Below are 18,081 nucleotides of genomic sequence, written 5' to 3' on the forward strand. Positions count from 1 at the left end.
GTTCGTGTATAAATAAATATATCTGAAAAAAAAAAAAGAATTAACCACTGAAGCCATCAGGTGCTGGACTTTTGTTTTTTGGTAGGGGTTTGATTACTGATTCAATCTCCTTGCTAGTAATTGATCTGTTTGGATTTTCTTTATCAGTTAAATTTGATACCTAAATGAGACTTAAAGTATAATGGATATATATTTTATTTATAGATAAACAGATACAGATAATAAAAATAAGTATTACCTAATGCTGTAAAAAAAGGAAGTGATATTCCTTGTAATTGTAGGTTTAAAACTATTTTTTTTTTACCAATAGAAAATAATAATTTGATCTCTCTTATTATATAGAATTGGAAAGGATAAATTTTTTCTTTGAAAAGGAAAAGGTTTTGAGACTTCTCAAGTTCAAGATTTTCTCAAAGGGCATCTGACTGCTAAGGTTCTCATTCTCCAAAGTCTGCATGGATGATGCCCTAAACACACTCTTCCTGTCCAGACCATCTCTAGAGGCAGTTCAGGGATCGGAAATGACGTCACCCACAAGGAGGAGCCACTAAAACCAAGTCCTTTGTTAGCCATTTCAAACACTGTAGGGAGAACAGATTCAAAGAATGTCCTCCATTAGAAGAAGGAAGTGAGTTACAGAGGGTGGTTGGCAACACTTCTGCCCTTTTTTCTTGGTGAGAATATTTTTTTTTTAATTTAGACATCATTGTTCATTTTTAAACAACATTTGTTCCCTGCTTTCAGGTGTAGTCCCCATAGAATTTCCTTCACCAATTATGCTCAGTGAAATAAGCCAGATGGAAAGAGAAAAATATAGGATGGTTTCACTTATAGCAGGGATAAAGGGGAACCAAATAAGACATCAGTGTAAAAAAATAACAACAGTACAAAACAGAATAAAGAAACATGCAACTATTAATCAGAGATATCCTGCAGGGAAGGAGGAAGGACAGGTTGCAGAGGGAAGGAGGGAGGAGAACAGGGGACTAGGGTGGGGGTGCACTTGTCTTTTTTAACAGCCGTACTAATAGGCCTTTGTCCTGGTTTTACATCCCCAGTGTTAAAATTGCACAACTCATTTACTTCACAATTTGTTTTAAAGCACTTGCATTGTGGCAAACACTATTCCAGGCTTTTAGCATAAAACAATAAAGAAAGTGAACAGGGGTCTCTGCCCGTGGGCTGAGGAAGAAACACTCAAGGCAGATACTCAAATGCACATGTTAGGAAGTGATATCGGTCAAGGAGAAACCTGCCAATCACCGTGGAACACAAGCAAGGTCATATGAGCCCTCAGCACCACACAGGGAGCTGCATGCTTGTGCGCACCCTGATGGGAAGGCGGCTGCAATGTGTAAGGGACTGAGAAACGTGTGTTGTATGTATGTGTGTTAACATGCAGTGACTTGCAATTTGAAAAAGTGGGTAAAAAGAAGTACATTACTATGACATTATCAATCATAATTATTCTCTTTTGTAAAAAACTTAGCATCAATATCAATTTTGGGGTATTTAAAAGAAACTGATTTTGAATTAAAATTCAAACGACACTTAATTTTCTTAACAGTTTTTTAGATTTGAAGTTTCACTGTAAGGCTTTTAGATTTTCCTAAGTAGAATAGCCATAAAGTGAACTGACATTCTAGGGGGATTTCATAAGAAAGAGCCCACATCTCATTTCACTTTAACAAAGGTCATCACTCACTGGGGACTCCAGCCACGCCCTCCAGATATTCAGCACAAGCTGGCTGTGTTGAAGCAAAATCCCAAATGCAGGAACCATTCAATTTCTCTATGAGAGCTACCTTTTTGAAAGGCAGAGGAGGAAAAGGAATTCCATAATGTGACACAACCAAAACAACCAAAGGAAAATTGTTCCTCCAACTCAAAGTCTGTTCCCTAAGCATTTATGGAGAATCAGTTTATCAGACACTACAAACACATGGAGGTGGGCTTACTTCAGGGAAACACACAACTATATCAGCAACAGCAAAATAGAGTCAAGGAGCAAGTGCCTATGCTTGGCGTGAAAGCAGGTGATGGACAATGTTTTGTACAGCTTTGTCCAACACCTAAGGGTTTTCTTAATGAAATCCGAATGATGCCACTTTTTTCCTCCTCTGTTGCTGTGTTGTTCCAATAAAATGATTCTCATCCTCTCAAAGTTTTAGGTTGAATTAACCCATGTGACTATCCAATCATCCAAATAATAACTATCACCACTGAGATGATGAGTAAAATCATCAAGATAAGGATTTTAAAAGACCCTGAATGTAAAGAAATTTAATATATTTCTATTTTTTTCTCTCCAAGACAACGACAACAACAATAAAAACAACTATAATCCAGGAGTTAAACTAATGCACAATTCATCCATAAAATCATAAGCCAACTAAATCTTGAGCCAAGAATCAATTGTAGGCCATGAGAAGCTGTAAAGATTGATTTTTTGTCGTTTATTGAAGAAACAGATATTTGCATGAATGCAAGACATTCTTAGTAAGTACGCACAATTTTTAAAGAGATGTTACCAGTAGCGGTGACAGTGATTATCTCTCTTTCTCTCTCATAGGATGGAGAGAGGTGGAGAGGGAGAGACATTGCAAACTAGATTCCTGAATTTACTAATACGTCAAGGTTTTATTTTCTGTTTATTTTTCCCTTTTTACTGAATTATTTCTTCTTAAGACATATTTTATTCTCTGAGATGGGCGACTGATGAAATCATACAAATACATGAACAAACCTGGGCTCTCACCCTCATTTTCTATCTTCTTCCCATATTAATTGTCTCTCTAATGCAGTCTTTCAAAATGTTATTCAAATAACAGGCTACCAGATAATGTTCCCTGTAAAAGTGCACCTGCATCTTTCATCTCCTCTGATGATTCTGTGTGAGCGAGCACCTAAGCTAGGAGCCCGAGAGTCAAAGAGGAGGCAAAATATTACGAATTTTTCTGACTGTTGAACAACAAATACCATCCATTTCCTACATTATTTGTGCTGTTAAAGTGAAGATCATATCACTTCTGGAACATAAAATAACTTTAAAAGCAGGGCCTCCCCTGGTGGCACAGCGGTTAAGTGCTGGGCTGCAAAGCTGCCCGCAGCCTCTGCAGCACCGGTTCCATCCCCAGTATGAAACTGGCCAAAAAGAAAGGGGACAAAAAGGGCATTGGAGGGAAAGCAATTTGGATAATAGGTTTCTCTTACCCTTTCTGAAACACTTCGCTACTTTAGTTCACTATGCCTAGCCACAGAAGCAAAGAATTTGACATATTTAACATCAGATAGTGTTTGAGAGATTTCTATTCTACCCTCATTTGTGAAAGTGAAAAATGAAGGCCTTCAGTGTTCACATAAGGTCACATAAATGGAAGCATTAATTTCAAAATCCTGATCTCACACATAGTTTATTCTCCAACAGTCTGAAATTAACTTGAAAAATAACCCACAAATTTGAATTAAAGACACTTGTGCAATGATTTCTCAACAACACAAGTGATCTATCATTGACACACTGGGTTTCTGCAAAAACAGAAACCAACTACTGGCTAGAACACATTCAGATTATATCCATGACCTATGTTTTTATACTCACTCACTTTAAAAAGCATCTATTTCTAATTTAGTGTAAGTATTTATTTTCATCTTATACAGAAAAATAAGTATCACAGTTTATTTTCCATAGCATATCATAAATAATCTTTATCTTGCTAGAAAAATAAGGCAGTTTTTCACAAACGCCATCCTTCTTGAAAGAGGTATTAAAGGTGTTCAACTACTGCAGTGAGCATCTGACAACTCACTACTAAGTATGGAAGAAAAGTTTGGAACAGATAATATCCACATACCTTTGCGGGAGGGGAACAACAAACAAGAAATCACTTAAAAGACTGGTGTGTGGTGGAAGAACCTCAATCAAATCAACACTGTACTTCAAGTTCATCTTCAAAAAACCTCTTGCAGAGCCTTCCTAGGCAGTGATCCACCCAATACATTGAGAAAAAATGCCCTGCCATTTATTGGGTTGAATAAAATGAAATGATTTTCATCTTGACTTCAGATTTAGCAATATGATATGCCTTAACCGAAAAGACAGTCACATCTCAAGAAACAAAGAAAGGTCACAAGGCTATGGAGTTCTTATTGAGATAATGCTAGTATAAACCTATTAAACCATCAAAACAAATGGTGATCATTCTATCTAGCCTTTCTTTCTCCCTCCCACCCTCCTCTGCGCCCCCATACCCTATACTTTCCCTAACCCAGTGTTCCAGGACTGCAATCCTTGTTGAACACAAATCCTTCACTCCGGTGCAGAGGACATTAAAGGAGAAAAATATGAAAATAGATTACCATACTTAAAAAATATATAAACCTTCAGAACATATTAGAGAATAAGATTTCAAATCCTTAAGTCTCTAAAAATCCTTAACTAGGAAGCGATTAAGAAAGTGACTTGAAATATAAGCGTATCAGGAGCAAAAACAGGAAATATGGTGAGGATAAATTCACCCGGGGAACTGCTCCACAGACCTGGACGAAATCAGGACGCTCTTCCTACACCGCGAGCTCCATGTCTCCGCCACACACTCAAGTCTAACTATTGTCAGTATCACTCCCCTCGCGCCAAGAAAGAAAACACAACACTCTGTTATCTTCTGTGCTGCGGCAGAATGGAGCCATCATTTGTCAAGGTGGCTCACAGCTTCAGCAAAACTATCTCAGAGCACAGGGAGTGACTCAAGCAGCTGGAAGGCCAAAGAGATCTTTCAGGGCTGACTCATGAAACACGACAGCAGCAGCCGGGGCGGGCGTTGCAGCGCGGCCAGGACGGCGACCTGCGGCGCCACGAGGCTTCCCTGCGCGTCACGTCGTTAGAGAAAGTCCAACCTGAATCCCGAAGTGATAAAGTCCCGGCTCCAGCTCGCCGGGGCACAAGCGGCCTGAGCCCAGGGCTGCGGCCTCGCCCAGGCGAGCCTTGGGACCAGCGCGGCCCCGGGCGCCCAGGCCTCGCGCGGCGGGCGGCAGCCCAGCCGCGGGGCGCTCTCGCCACGACAGGGGGAGCAAGACCCGCCACTCTGGCCAGCGGGGGCTGCGGGCGCGGGGCGGGGCGGGCAGGGCGGGCAGCGAGGCCGCGGGAACCGGGGCCGCCCGGCCGCGAGGCGGAGGGGCCCGCGGCGCACAAGCGGGGACCCCGCGCGGCCACTCGGGGCGCGCCATTGACGGTTCCTGGCCGGCCCAGGAGACGCTGCCACGGCGGCCCCGTCTGCCGCCCCCGTCACGACCGCGGGGCCGCCTCACCTGGACTTGCCGACGCCGCTCTCGCCTATGATGAGGACCTTCAGGGCGGGCAGCACGTCCTCGTCCATCCTGACGCTGCTCTGCTCCAGCCCAGCTGGCCGCCCAGTCCGGCTCTCAACCCTTCACCCCGAGGACTGCCGCGCATGCGCACCGCTCCGCGTGCCACCACCTTTTCACACCGGGTGTGTTGGTCCCTGGAGCCGGTGACGCCCCAGTTCCGCCTGGAGGTTGCTCTGCGTCTGTGCCAACCCAGAGTTGCAGGCGGCTTCCACAAGCGGTTAGTCCTCTCACGGGCAAGCGCAGACCCGGAGGGCGGAAGTGTGTGACCTCACCCGCCTGCGCACTTCCTCCTTCCGGCCCTGGCCTCCGTTGGCCTTGGTTGTGCAGTTGGCGAAGGGAAGGGGCTGAGCCAGGGGAGTGTAACGCTTTTTTGGTTTAGTTGCTGCTCATAACAGCTGTGCGGCGTGGGGAAGCACTGTGCGGAAAGGCAAATTACGGTAAAAGTAGGTCCCAACTCTACCACATGGCCAGCTAATTTATCTAGCCTTCTGAACCTGTTAGCTCAGCTCAGAAATGGAGGCCATCATATGTCTTAGAATAATACCAGCTTCTTGGATTGCTGTGAAGACTAAGTGAGATCGTTTATGAACACACTTTGTAAACACAAGTAAACCATTTAAGTGTGACCAGGTATGAATTTCCGGATTTACCCTCCTTTAATGAAGAATTCCCTTCCTACATCTGTACCTCTTGAAAGGGAATTGTAGACTCTATTGATCTGGTGCATAGAAACTTCGGGTGGTGCAATTTCAAGCTAGCTATTTCTGTTCATAAAAACTACACAACTACAGGAATCGTGTACATGTGCTTTCTTTCGTTCACTAAGTTGTAAATCTTATTGAAAGTCCCAAATCTCATATGGAAGTGAAAGCTAATGAAATACTTGATACTTAGCAGACACTGAACAGTTCTTTCATCTTCTTACACTTGCAGCTAATGCCAGATACAATACATTTGATTACAGAAGGAATAGGGGGAAAATTAAAGAATTTTTTTTTAATTTGGGAAAGCACTTTTGCCACATATCCAATTGGTTCCTTCACTTCCTTCAGGTCTTTACTCAAATAATGCCTTCCCAAGGAGGCCTTCCTTTGCCCTGTGCACAGCCTTCCCATCTTCCCCATACCTCTTCACATTGTTTTTCTGCATTGAATTTGCCATCCTTACATATACATGATAAATAAATTCTACTTTATATTTATGCATGTTTTACTAGTTTATTTGTTCACTATTTAATCTGACCCAAAGAGAACAGAAAGAGCCCTGGTGTCTATTTCCTGGCATATAATGTAAAATTATAGTAAATATTTGATGAATGAACTGAGTGAACATTCTAGACTCCGTTCCCAACTTTGAAAAGTGATATCAACCAGACAACCTCTCATAAAATCATCTTTGAAATCTCAATTGGTCTATTCCAGTCTGATCCTGGCTGTGGCATAAAGAATGCATTTCTGAGATTCTCAGTATAGTCAAGCTCTCCTGTCGTGTGGCAGGGATTCTAAAAGTGTAGTCCCCCAAACCTAGGAGATCATTTCTGGGGATCTGCAAGATCCAACTCTTAATATTTAAGATGTTATTTAGTTTTTTTTTTCACTCTTATTGTTTTGTGATACCACAAAACCAAACGGGAGTTTTCCAAGGGCTGCATAAACCATGATAGCAAAACACAATGCTGGCAGAACCAGATAGGGTAATTCAGTTTTTTTCTATTAAGCCAGACATTAAAGAGATTTGAAAAAAGCATACTTTTAAATAATAATGTTACTCTGATCACTAATTTTTGTATTAAAATAGTTATTTTCATAAAATTAACTAGTAATACACTTGTTATTTAAAGTGAATTCATACATGTCTAAAATTTCTCTTTTTTTATTTCTAGTAGAATAAATGTTGATAGCTATAGCCATGTAATCAGCTTTCAATGATTTGAAAACGTAGACAATACATTATAGAACCAAAAATTGTGAGAACTGATGCACTGTACTATTCACATAAAATATAAATTTAAAAAAATGGAAGCTTGTCAATAATAGTCCTGGATATTGATATTCCATGAGGTGTTTGTTGACCTAATTCATCAATATCATTTCCTCCTATCTCTTCACCACTTTTGGGTTTTTTGCGAAATCTTCTTGCTCATCTTTTAAATATTATTGTACTTTAGGTAGGTCAGCAGACACAACTGCCAAGCCCTTTCCACAGGAGTGTGCCCAGATGGAGCACATCACTGACTGTGACCTCATTATGTTCTCTTCTGTACTTGCTATTTCTCCTTATATCCTTCAAGAGAATGACAGTGCCACCCATTGAACTTTCTTTCATTCCCCATGTTGAGTACTCAAAACTCTTATGTCCCTTAAGTAGCCGGGACTTTTTTTTTTTTAAGATTTATTTATGTATTCATACAAGAAATGGGATATTTCTTGTATTTCTTGTATGAATGGGATATTTCTTGTATGAATAGGTGCCAGAGGTGAGAGCATTCACCAGAGACAGAGTGGGGAGCAGAAGAGGCAGATGGACTGAAAAACATTGCTGAGAGGAGCAGCAGGTGAGACAGGAGAGGTCTGCTGAGCATGTGGGTCACCTCCTTGGCTGGGGATCGAATTCATGCTGCAGTGGCTGTGGATAGCTTCATAGCTTGCATCTTAACCCCTTGAGCCACCAGGGATGCCTAGTATCCCTGAAATTTTTCCATGTTTTTTGGTCTCTATTAATCACTACTTTGATTAGATCATCATCTTTTGGCTGAATGAGCTACATACAGATTGCCTAGTTTGGCGATCCTGCCTCCATTCTCCTCACCCTTCAGACTGTTCTCTATGCTGTAGCCAAAGTGCTGTTCCTAAAATGCAAACCACCTGAGTCATCCCACCTTCCAACTGTGAGAGTCATTTTCCCAAGAACTTCCCTTGTGGTGATCTTCCCAATGTTCTCTTAGTCGCCGTAGATCCTCTTCCCATTGCTCACCAGACAAAGACCGTAGTTAACTCTGGTTGCTGGAAATTTTCTCAAATAAGCCCAAGTCCATGGTCAAATGGTGGGAGAACTGGGAGAAAGAAAAACAGTAGTTTGGCTTCTACATCTTCAAACCAGAATTCCACTAAACAGAGAGGAAAGATCTCCAAAAGCAGTTTGCATCTTCTGTACCAACTGCTTTTGCTGACATTGAATTCTTGGAGGCGGAGGCACAGTAGAAGAAAGAAAAAGGGAAATGGTGCCAGATTTCCACACTCCCTGAGTATAGAAGTTGTTTTTCCATCCCCAAGCTACCACCACAGGACTTCCCAGGAGCTCACTCTTCTACTTGAAAAAGATTTGTTGGCCAGTTGTTTTGATTTTTGTAATGCATGACCCTGTATTTTCTCACTAGATCTATTGAATAATAAAGAATAATCTACTTTGTCATTAGCTCAAATTTAAGAAGAATGTCTTTCTTTAGTGCATTTAAAACATTCCATGCTCTGTCTCTGGTGAATCCTCTCACCCTCCCGCGCATCTGGTATGTATTCTGGTTCTTGTATAAATAAATAAACAAATCTTAAAAATAATAATCATTTATTGTATGAAATGCCACAGTCCTTGATACATATGGAGGATTTTGCCAGGGCTTGTTTCACGTCTTCTAAACCCAATTACTTTGTCAGAGGTTCATCCATTTTAGGAATAGGCTCCCTGCCCTCCTCTACCCTTGCTCACCTAAGGGTGCTTACGCTAAGTATGTCTATGGTTCCAGTACACCTAAAAGTATTGACAAATCCACAACATTGTAAGTCCAGGCTCTACCTGACTCTTCTACCTACAACATTTGAGGACTCATGAGTTAATACCCTTAGTGTTATGGCGTCAGTGCCTTTTGGATCGCAAGCCAGCTGGCTGGAAACTGCTTCCTTCTTCATTCCTGCCAGTCCCATTTCCGGGGGCTGGGTCTCGTTCTTTTGCTCTCCAGTTCTAAGATCATTCTTAGCAAGACCTGGCTCTGTATCCAACACTCCCGCTGTCCTGTTCCAAAGCAAGCCTATGTCCTCATGTTTTAGATCACATTTTCCCTGCTGATATATTGGACAGAATCATTCACTTTTGTTAGCTTCAGCTTTTCATTGGTAGAACGATTTTCCCACCTTTTATTTATGGTACAATTTTGCATCTGTTTTCTCCCTTAATATACTGACAAACATTTTGTTTTTAAAAATTAAGAAAAAAGGATAATAAGGATCTTCCAGCAAAGACATCCATTAGATGTATGAAGTTTGGAGCAAGTCACATAGTATACATGCATTCTACTAACAGGAAAATATTAGGTTGAAAGAAATGAGCAATTAAAGAGGAAAACTTATCTTTACAAAAGTCTGAAGAGAAGAGGTGGAATTTCCAATTACATTTTTTGAAACTTATGGACAAGGCTGTTAGAGGAGTAAGAGACATATCTGTGGATGAGGCCATGGTAAATAGCCATGTCACTTCTGGGATGCTTTCTCATGTCATCGGCCATTGTGTAAATACTGAATCATCCAGGTGAAGGCAGGGTAAAGTCCCAAAGAAGAGCTTTGAGACACAACTTCCTACTGGAGAGTCAGAGAAAGGAGGCATGTGGCAACATGAAAGGAAAAATGGGCTGAACTTCCTTCTGCAGGGAAAGACCTCCATAGTGCTGCCAAACATCTTTCTGGACTCATTCTGAACTGAGCTTGAACTTCCTCTGCCGTCTCTCTTGACTAGACAAGTCTTCTCAATTCACTTACCCCTTTCTATCACCAGCAGCTTAAAGCTGTCAGAATGTAGCTGTTAAGTGCTTATTGTTAACCTCAAAATTAAAACTAATTTTCAACCAGCAGTGATTTTGCCTCTCAAGGGTATTTTTCTCCCCAACAAACGTAGGTGTCATTTGGCAATGTGTGGAGACATTCTAGTTTGTCACAAGTGGGAGAGTGTTAATGGCATCTAGTGAGTGGAGGCCAAGGATGTTGTAAAATATGTTCCAATGCCCAGGACTGCCCCATAACGAAGAATTATCCAGCTCAAAATATCAGGAGCGTCCTTGTTGAGAAACCCTGTGTTGGTGGTAAGGCGTTAGTCTAGTTAGTTGTGGTTTCAGCTTTTTGATGCCTATGCACATATTAACATTCCTTAACCTTAAACTATTATTTATTTAGTCTGTGAACCTTCATATAGAATGACAAAATTTCCTTCTAAAGTGCCCCTTTTATTATGTGTTCAGACCTATAAATCATGCACCTATAATATAAATACCAAGTTTCTGCTCTGCCTCATATAAGTCAGTAGACATTCCTTTCCACACCCACTAAAATATGTACTTTATACATAACAATATGTGTATTTTGTAACATGCTGTCATTTTGAAAAACCCATCTTAAGCAAAACTCAGTAAACCAAGCCCCATCATACCCAACCCATAACTTAATAAAGTGGATGGAACTCTTTCTAGTACAGAAACAGTGACTTTCAGAGTAAGAAGCTTCTTCATACCAATCCTATGTCTTAATTTTAGAGATGAGAATGAGAGAACTCAGAACTAGAATAAATAATTGTTCAGAAACATTTCTGTTATTGCACAGTAATTATCAGAAATATTCTTCCAGGCTGTGAATCTTAGTGGGGGGTGTAGCTGGTAACCTGGGGCAACTGACCTCTTGGTGCCACTCTCTTGAGCTTCTTCATCTCACACAGTGCAGGGCACTGCCTCTGCCAACCTATCAGCAAGGGCAGAGTTGGGTTAGAGGCAAAAATGCTGGGAAAGTGGGGTGGAGCAAGCAGCACAGAATTACTTTAGAGTTAGTAATAATGAATCTATAATACACTTTGCATTTCCACAACATATTTGATCCCTGTTATAACCCAATGATGTCAGCAACATAACTCAGAGATGGGAAAAACGGAATTATGATGAACAGAACAGCTGGTTCTAAACCATGTAGCTATTGAGCGTCTGAGATTCGGAGCTTCCAGTTCTTAATCTAGAGTTCTGTGGACGATCGTACACATATACACAAACATAAAGTTTACCTGATGGTCCCTTCTTCCCAGTTCTTGTGATTTGAGTCTCCCTTCTCAGCTGCAGGAATATAAAAGAGAACTGGGTACTCCAAGCTGCAGCAGGTTTACAGATGGCAAGAAAAGAGTGGAAATCTTTCACCAGAGCAAAGCAGCCATAAATGGCTGGTGTTCTCCCACCCCTAAAAGACCAGCTCTATAGAAATCTTTAGCAAAATCATTCATTTCCCAAAAATTATTTTCACACCACCATCATTATCCCAGAAGGATTGTTCAAAATTGGTCTTCAAATAAAATAATTATTCCAGTCCTACTTAGTTTTACCACATTACTCTAATTTATGCCATATTACTAAGATTTAGTCTGCTTTTCTTTGGGATAATTTTTTGAACATTTGAAGACAGCTTGTTCTAAATTAATAGTGTCATGACCTGAATTCATTTATTTATTCATTCCCTTCATTAACTCACTTAGCTATTCATTCTTCCTTGAAAGGATCTTTCAGTTCCTGTAACTTCCTCTTACTTGAACACTCAGTGTTGTTGCTTCCACAAAGAAAATTCGGATCTTTTTTTCTTTCTAAGAATGTGGAACCACACTTGTTCCAGTTACATGAAGCTGTTTTGATGTGGACTTGTGTGTGAATGTAGGGAGGTCATTTTAGTTCTATTTTTGTTCATTTTCTGAGGAGTTAAAAGTTTCAACACTAGCTCTCAGTGCCATTTAATGGTAGGTTTTTTTTTTAAGACTACAAAATTATAGTCAGTCTTATAACTGTGGAGGAGAAAACTATGAAGATAGTACTGTGACAGTGTATAGGTCCTGAATTAGCATTATATACATTATGCATATGTAAGCTGTAGTATATTCAATGTATTCTACCTTCTACAAATGCAATTCATAGTTGTATTGTTATTCCCTTCCCTATTGTATTTTAAAAATTTAAAACTTCAAAGACAGCAAAACTCTGAGTGAGTAGAGATGACACATTCACTTCTGTCATAATAGCTTCAGCTAGGAAAAAAATAGAATTATTCTGTTCTGGCATCATCTACTTCTAGGAGAAAATGGGGAGACGTATTTCAGATGTCACTATGAGTTTACCAAAACACAGCATAGCTCAAGAGGGGTAAAAATGTCACTGAATGGGAGGGCGGAGCAACATGGCAGTGAGGAGACGCTGCGAGTAAGATCTCCCATTAAAAAATAAGTTAATAGGGAGGAAAAGCGGCAGGTCCCAGTGAGAACTGGGACACGGAAGATGAACGGGTGACTCCAGCAAACTTCCCGAAGAAGAAAGTTGCCATGAAAGAGGACAAGAAGGGAGGAAAGCGCAGAACCCTGCTCCCCTCCCCCACCCACAAAGTCGGCACTCTCGGACCAACAGAGAGGAGAAAAAAAAACAAACTAAAACGACCAACAAGAACAAACTACGCATCAAGCGGGACTGGGAGTGGAAAGGAACTATTGCAGCCACCACACCCCGTGAATGGGAGCTGTGGAGAACCCTGCAGGATTCGCCACGGAGGTGAGCAAACGGCTCCAGGCACCATTAGAGAACAACAAAGACCACCGGAGGAGACCTGCACACAGCCCCTGGCCGGCCAGTAAGCTTGCGCTATAAAGTGGCGCGCTTGGTGTGCTTGAAAAGCAAATGCGGACTGGGATCCCGGCTGCCCAGGTCGCTGCACCTGTGACCTAGGCTTGTGGGGAGATGCGCAGAGGCCCTCACTGGGGTGAAAGTCCCTCACTGAGTGAGCAGGAACCAGGCGCCCAGGCACGGGAGCGGGGTGCAAAAGGCGCCATTCCAGCGCCACTGAACTGGGCTACAGCCCCCTTCCTGGACCTGAGGGCTTTGGAACTGAGACCCGGGGCACGAAATTCGGGGCGTGGGTTTTCCACGACGGTGGGGCACAAGGCAGACACAGCACCCCAAAGCCGTTGAGGTTTACCCTAACATTCCTGTTCTGATCCCTGTCCCACGGGGTGGTGGGGGGTCGAAAAACAGCCCCCCAAGGACAATAGGAGAGATCTCTGGTGCCACCTAGCGACCAGAAAAAAAAGTCACTAACACCCCATAGAACAGGAAATTTATTTTTTGTTTTTTTATTTTATTTATTTTTATTTTATTTTTTAATAATGAATTTTATTTTTATATTCCCCATAAAATTGCAGCCCCCCCACTCAGACCCCAATCCCTCCCCTCCCGCCCCTCACCCCCCCAAAAGTGTCTCTGGTTCATAGTTTTTTGTTGATTTTGATTTTCACTTTCTTATAGTTATTCATTTTCCTGGTCCCTTATTTAAGTTTTCTAGATTCCTGCTATGAGTGAGACCATCCAGTATTTTTCTTTTTCTTTTTGGCTTATTTCGCTGAGCATGATCCCTTCCAGCGCCATCCATGTTGCTGCAAATTGCATGTGTTTATCTTTTTTGAATGCTGAGTAATATTCCATGGTATATATGTACCACATCTTCTTGATCCAGTCATCTATTTTTGGGCATTTGTGCTGTTTCCAAAGCTTAGCTATTGCAAATAGTGCTGCTATAAACATAGGGGTGCAGGTGTTCTTTGGAATGGATGTTTCTGTGTCTTTTGGGTAAAGACCTAGGAGTGGAATTGCTGGATCATATGGAAGCTCTATGTTTAGTAGGTCCAGAAATCTTCACACAGCTCTCCATAGTGGTTGGACCAGTTTGCACTCCCACCAACAGTGCAGAAGAGTTCCTTTTTCTCCACACCCTCACCAACATTTGTTGTTGCTAGATTTTTTAATATGTGCCATTCTCACTGGTGTCAGATGGTATCTCATGGTAGTTTTGATTTGCATTTCCCTGATGACAAGTGATGTTGAACATTTTTTCATAGGCCTGTTGGCCATTTGCATTTCCTCTTCAGAGAAGTTTCTTTTTAGCTCTTCTGCCCATTGTTTGACTAGGTTATTTTCTTTGTTGTTGCTGAGTCTCATCAGCTCTTTTCAGATTTTTGTGATTAGTCATTTATCATTAGTGTTGTGTGCAAAAATGTTCTCCCAGTTGGTGGGGTTTCTCTTTGTTTTTGTTATTGTCTCTTTTGCTGTGCAGAAGCTCTTTAATTTGATGTAGTCCCAGCTGTTTATCTTTGCCTTCACTATCACTGCTTTGGGTGATGTGTCTGTAAAGATGTCTTTGATGTGCAAATCCTGTAGTGTTTCGCCTATATTTCCTTCTATGTATTTTATGGTTTCAGGTCCTATGTCTAGTTCTTTAATCCATTTTGAGTTGATTTTTGTGTATGGTGTGAGGTAGTGGTCAAGCTTCATTCTTTTGCATGTAGCGACCCAGTTTTCCCAGCACCATTTATTGAACAAACTTTCTTTGCTCCAATGCATAGTCTTTGCTCCTTTGTCAAAGATTAGTTGACCATAAATCTGTGGGTTTATTTCTGGATTTTCTATTTGATTCCATTGGTCTGTATGTCTGTTCTTGTTCCAATACCATGCAGTTTTGATGATTATGACTTTGTAGTATAGTTTGAAGTCTGGGAGTATGATGCCTCCATTTCCTTCTTTTTTTTTTTTCAGTAGAGCTTTGACTATTCGGGGTTTTTGGTGATTCCATATGAATTTCATCAATAATTGTTCTATTTCTTTGAAGAATGACATTGAAATTTTGATTGGAATAGCATTGAATCTGTATATTGCTTTTGGTAGGATGGCCATTTTAATAATGTTTATTCTTCCAATCCATGAGCAGGGGATGTTTTTCCATTTCTTTGTGTCTTCTTCTATTTCTTTTAACAGTGTTTTACAGTTTTCTTTGTATAGGTCCTTTACCTCTTTTGTTAGATTTATTCCCAAATATTTGATTTTTTTTGTTTCGATAATAAAAGGGATGGTTTTTTGATTTTTTCTTCTTCAGATTTGTTGTTTGTGTATAGGAAGGCTACTGACTTTTGCGTGTTGATTTTGTATCCTGCCACTTTACTGAATTGATTGATGAGTTGAATTAGTTTTTCTGTGGAGATTTTGGGGTTCTCTATGTATATTATCATATCATCTGCAAATAGTGATAGTTTGACTTATTTTCCTATTTGGATTCCTTGGATGTCTTTCTCTTGTCTTATTGCTCTGGCTAGGACTTCCAATATTATATTGAAAAGCAGTGGTGAGAGTGGACATCCTTGGCTTGTTCCAGATCTTAATGGAATTGCTTTCAGCTTTTCACCATTGAGAATGATACTGGCTATGGGTTTGTCATAGATGGCCTTCATGATGTTGAGGTATGTTCCTTGTATGCCAAGAATTTCAAGAGCTTTTATCATGAATGGGTGTTGCACTTTGTCGAAAGCTTTCTCAGCATCTATTGATATTATCATATGGTTTTTATATTTCTTTTTGTTGATGTGTTGGATAACGTTGATTGATTTTCCGATTTTAAACCATCCTTGTGTCCCTGGAATGAATCCTCCTTGGTCGTGGTGAATTATCTTATGGATACATTGTTGGATTCTGATAGCTAAAATTTTATTGAGGATTTTTGCATCAGTGTTCATTAGGGAGATTGGCCTGTAGTTTTCCTTTTTTGTGTTGTCCTTGTTCGGTTTTGGTATTAGTGTAATGTTGGCTTCATAGAACGTGTTTGGTATTGTCCCTTCCTTCTCAATTTTTTGGAAGAGTTTGTGAAGGATAGGCACTAATTCGTATCTGAATTTTTGGTAGAATTCATTTGTAAATCCATCAGGTCCTGGGCTTTTGTTTTTGGGGAGGTTTTTGATTACCATTTCAATTTCGCTAATTGTAATTGGTCTGTTTAGGTGTTCTATTTCTTCTTTATCTAGCTTTGGGTGATTGTAGAGTTGTAGGAATTTGTCCATCTCCTCTAGATTGTTGAACTTGTTTCCATATAACTGTTCATAGTAGTTACTGATTATTCTTTTGATTTCTGCTGTGTCCGTTGTGATTTCTCCTCTTTCATTTATGATCCTGTGTATTTGTGCTTTCTCCCTTTTTTCCTTTGTGAGCCATGCTAGGGATTTGTCTATTTTATTGATTTTTTCGAAGAACCAGCTCTTGGTTTCATTGATCTTTTGGATTGTTTTTTTAGTTTCAATTTCATTTATTTCTGCTTTTGTTTTTATTATTTCTTTTCTTCTACTGGTTTTGGTTTTTTTTTTGTTGTTCTTTTTCTAGATCCTTGAGCTTCGAGATTAGGTTGTTTCTTTGAGTTCTTTCTTGTTTTTTGATGTGAGCTTCTATTGCTATATATTTTCCTCTTATTACTGCTTTTGCTGCATCCCATACATTTAGGATATTGGTGTCCTCGTTATTCAATTCAAAGAATTTTTTAATTTCTTCTTTGATCTCCTCGTTAGTCCAGTGGTCTTCCAGTAGTGTGGTTTTTAATCTCCATGAGGTAGGATAGTTCCTTGCCTTCTTTTTATGGTTTATTTCTAGTTTGATGCCTTCGTGGTCAGAAAAGATGGTTGGTATGATTTCAATCTTGGTGTATCTGTTGATGTTTGTCTTGTGCCCCAGTATGTGATTGATCCTGGAGAATGTTCCATGTGCACTTGAGGAAAATGTGTACTCCATTTTTTTTTGGGGGGGTTTAGTGTTCTATAGATGTCTGTTAATCCCAAATGCTCTAGGTCTTTATTTAGAGCTTTAGTTTCTTTACTTATTTTTTGTCTTGTTGATCTATCCATTGTTGATAGTGGTGTGTTGAAGTCTCCCACTACGTATGTGTTTTCTCTGATGTCTGTTTTCAGAGAGGACAACAGTTGTCTGATATATTTTGGTGCTCTTTCGTTTGGTGAGTATATGTTAATGAGTGTTATTTCTTCTTGAAGTATTGTCCCCTTGATCATAATGTAGTGACCATTGGGGTCTCTTTTTATTTTTTTGAGTTTGAAGTCTGTTTTATCTGATATAAGTATAGCTGTTCCTGCTTGCTTTTTTGGCCCATTTGCTTGTAGGATTGTTTTCCATCCTTTGACTTTGAGCCTATTTTTATCTTTTGTAGCTAAATGTGTTTCCTGGAGACAGCAAAAGGTTGGGTTTTGTTTCTTAAACCAGGCTGCGACTCTGTGTCTTTTTATTGAAGAGTTTAGTCCATTTACAATTAGAGTTAATATTGATATGTTAGCATCTGTATTTGCAATTATGTTTGTCTTTCCTTTGATTTTATTTATTTATTATTTTAATAACTTTTTTTTTTTTTTGGTCTTCTTTCGTTGTTATTCGTCCCTCTGAGGTTCTGGCTTTAGGACTCCTTGTAGTATTTTTTGGAGTGGGGGTTTAGTCGCAATGAAATTCCGGAGTTTCTCTTTGTCTGGGAAGGTCCATATTCTTTCTTCATGGAGGAAAGAGAGCTTTGCGGGATAGAGTATTCTTGGTTGGCATCTGTTTTCTTGGAGTCTGTTGACTATGTCCCTCCACTCTCTCCTTGCCCGTAGTGTTTCTTCGGAGAAGTCTGATGTCAGCCTGATTGGTTTTCCTTTGAATGTTATCTGTTTCTTCCCTCTTGTCAGCTTCATTATTTTTTCCTTGTCCTGGATTCTTGGGAGCTTTACTATTATGTGTCTTGCTGTGTTTTTCCTTTCGTCGTGGAAGTTTGGTGTTCTTCTTGCTTCTTGTATATCAATTTTCAGCTCCTTCTTCGCATTTGGGAAGTTCTCTTCAATTATCTCCTGGAATATTTTCTCTGTTCCTACATCTCT

Source organism: Talpa occidentalis, unplaced genomic scaffold, assembly GCF_014898055.3.
Source record: "Talpa occidentalis isolate TD23 unplaced genomic scaffold, MPIMG_talOcc4v2.1 talOcc4.14, whole genome shotgun sequence".
NCBI classification, from domain to species: domain Eukaryota; kingdom Metazoa; phylum Chordata; class Mammalia; order Eulipotyphla; family Talpidae; genus Talpa; species Talpa occidentalis.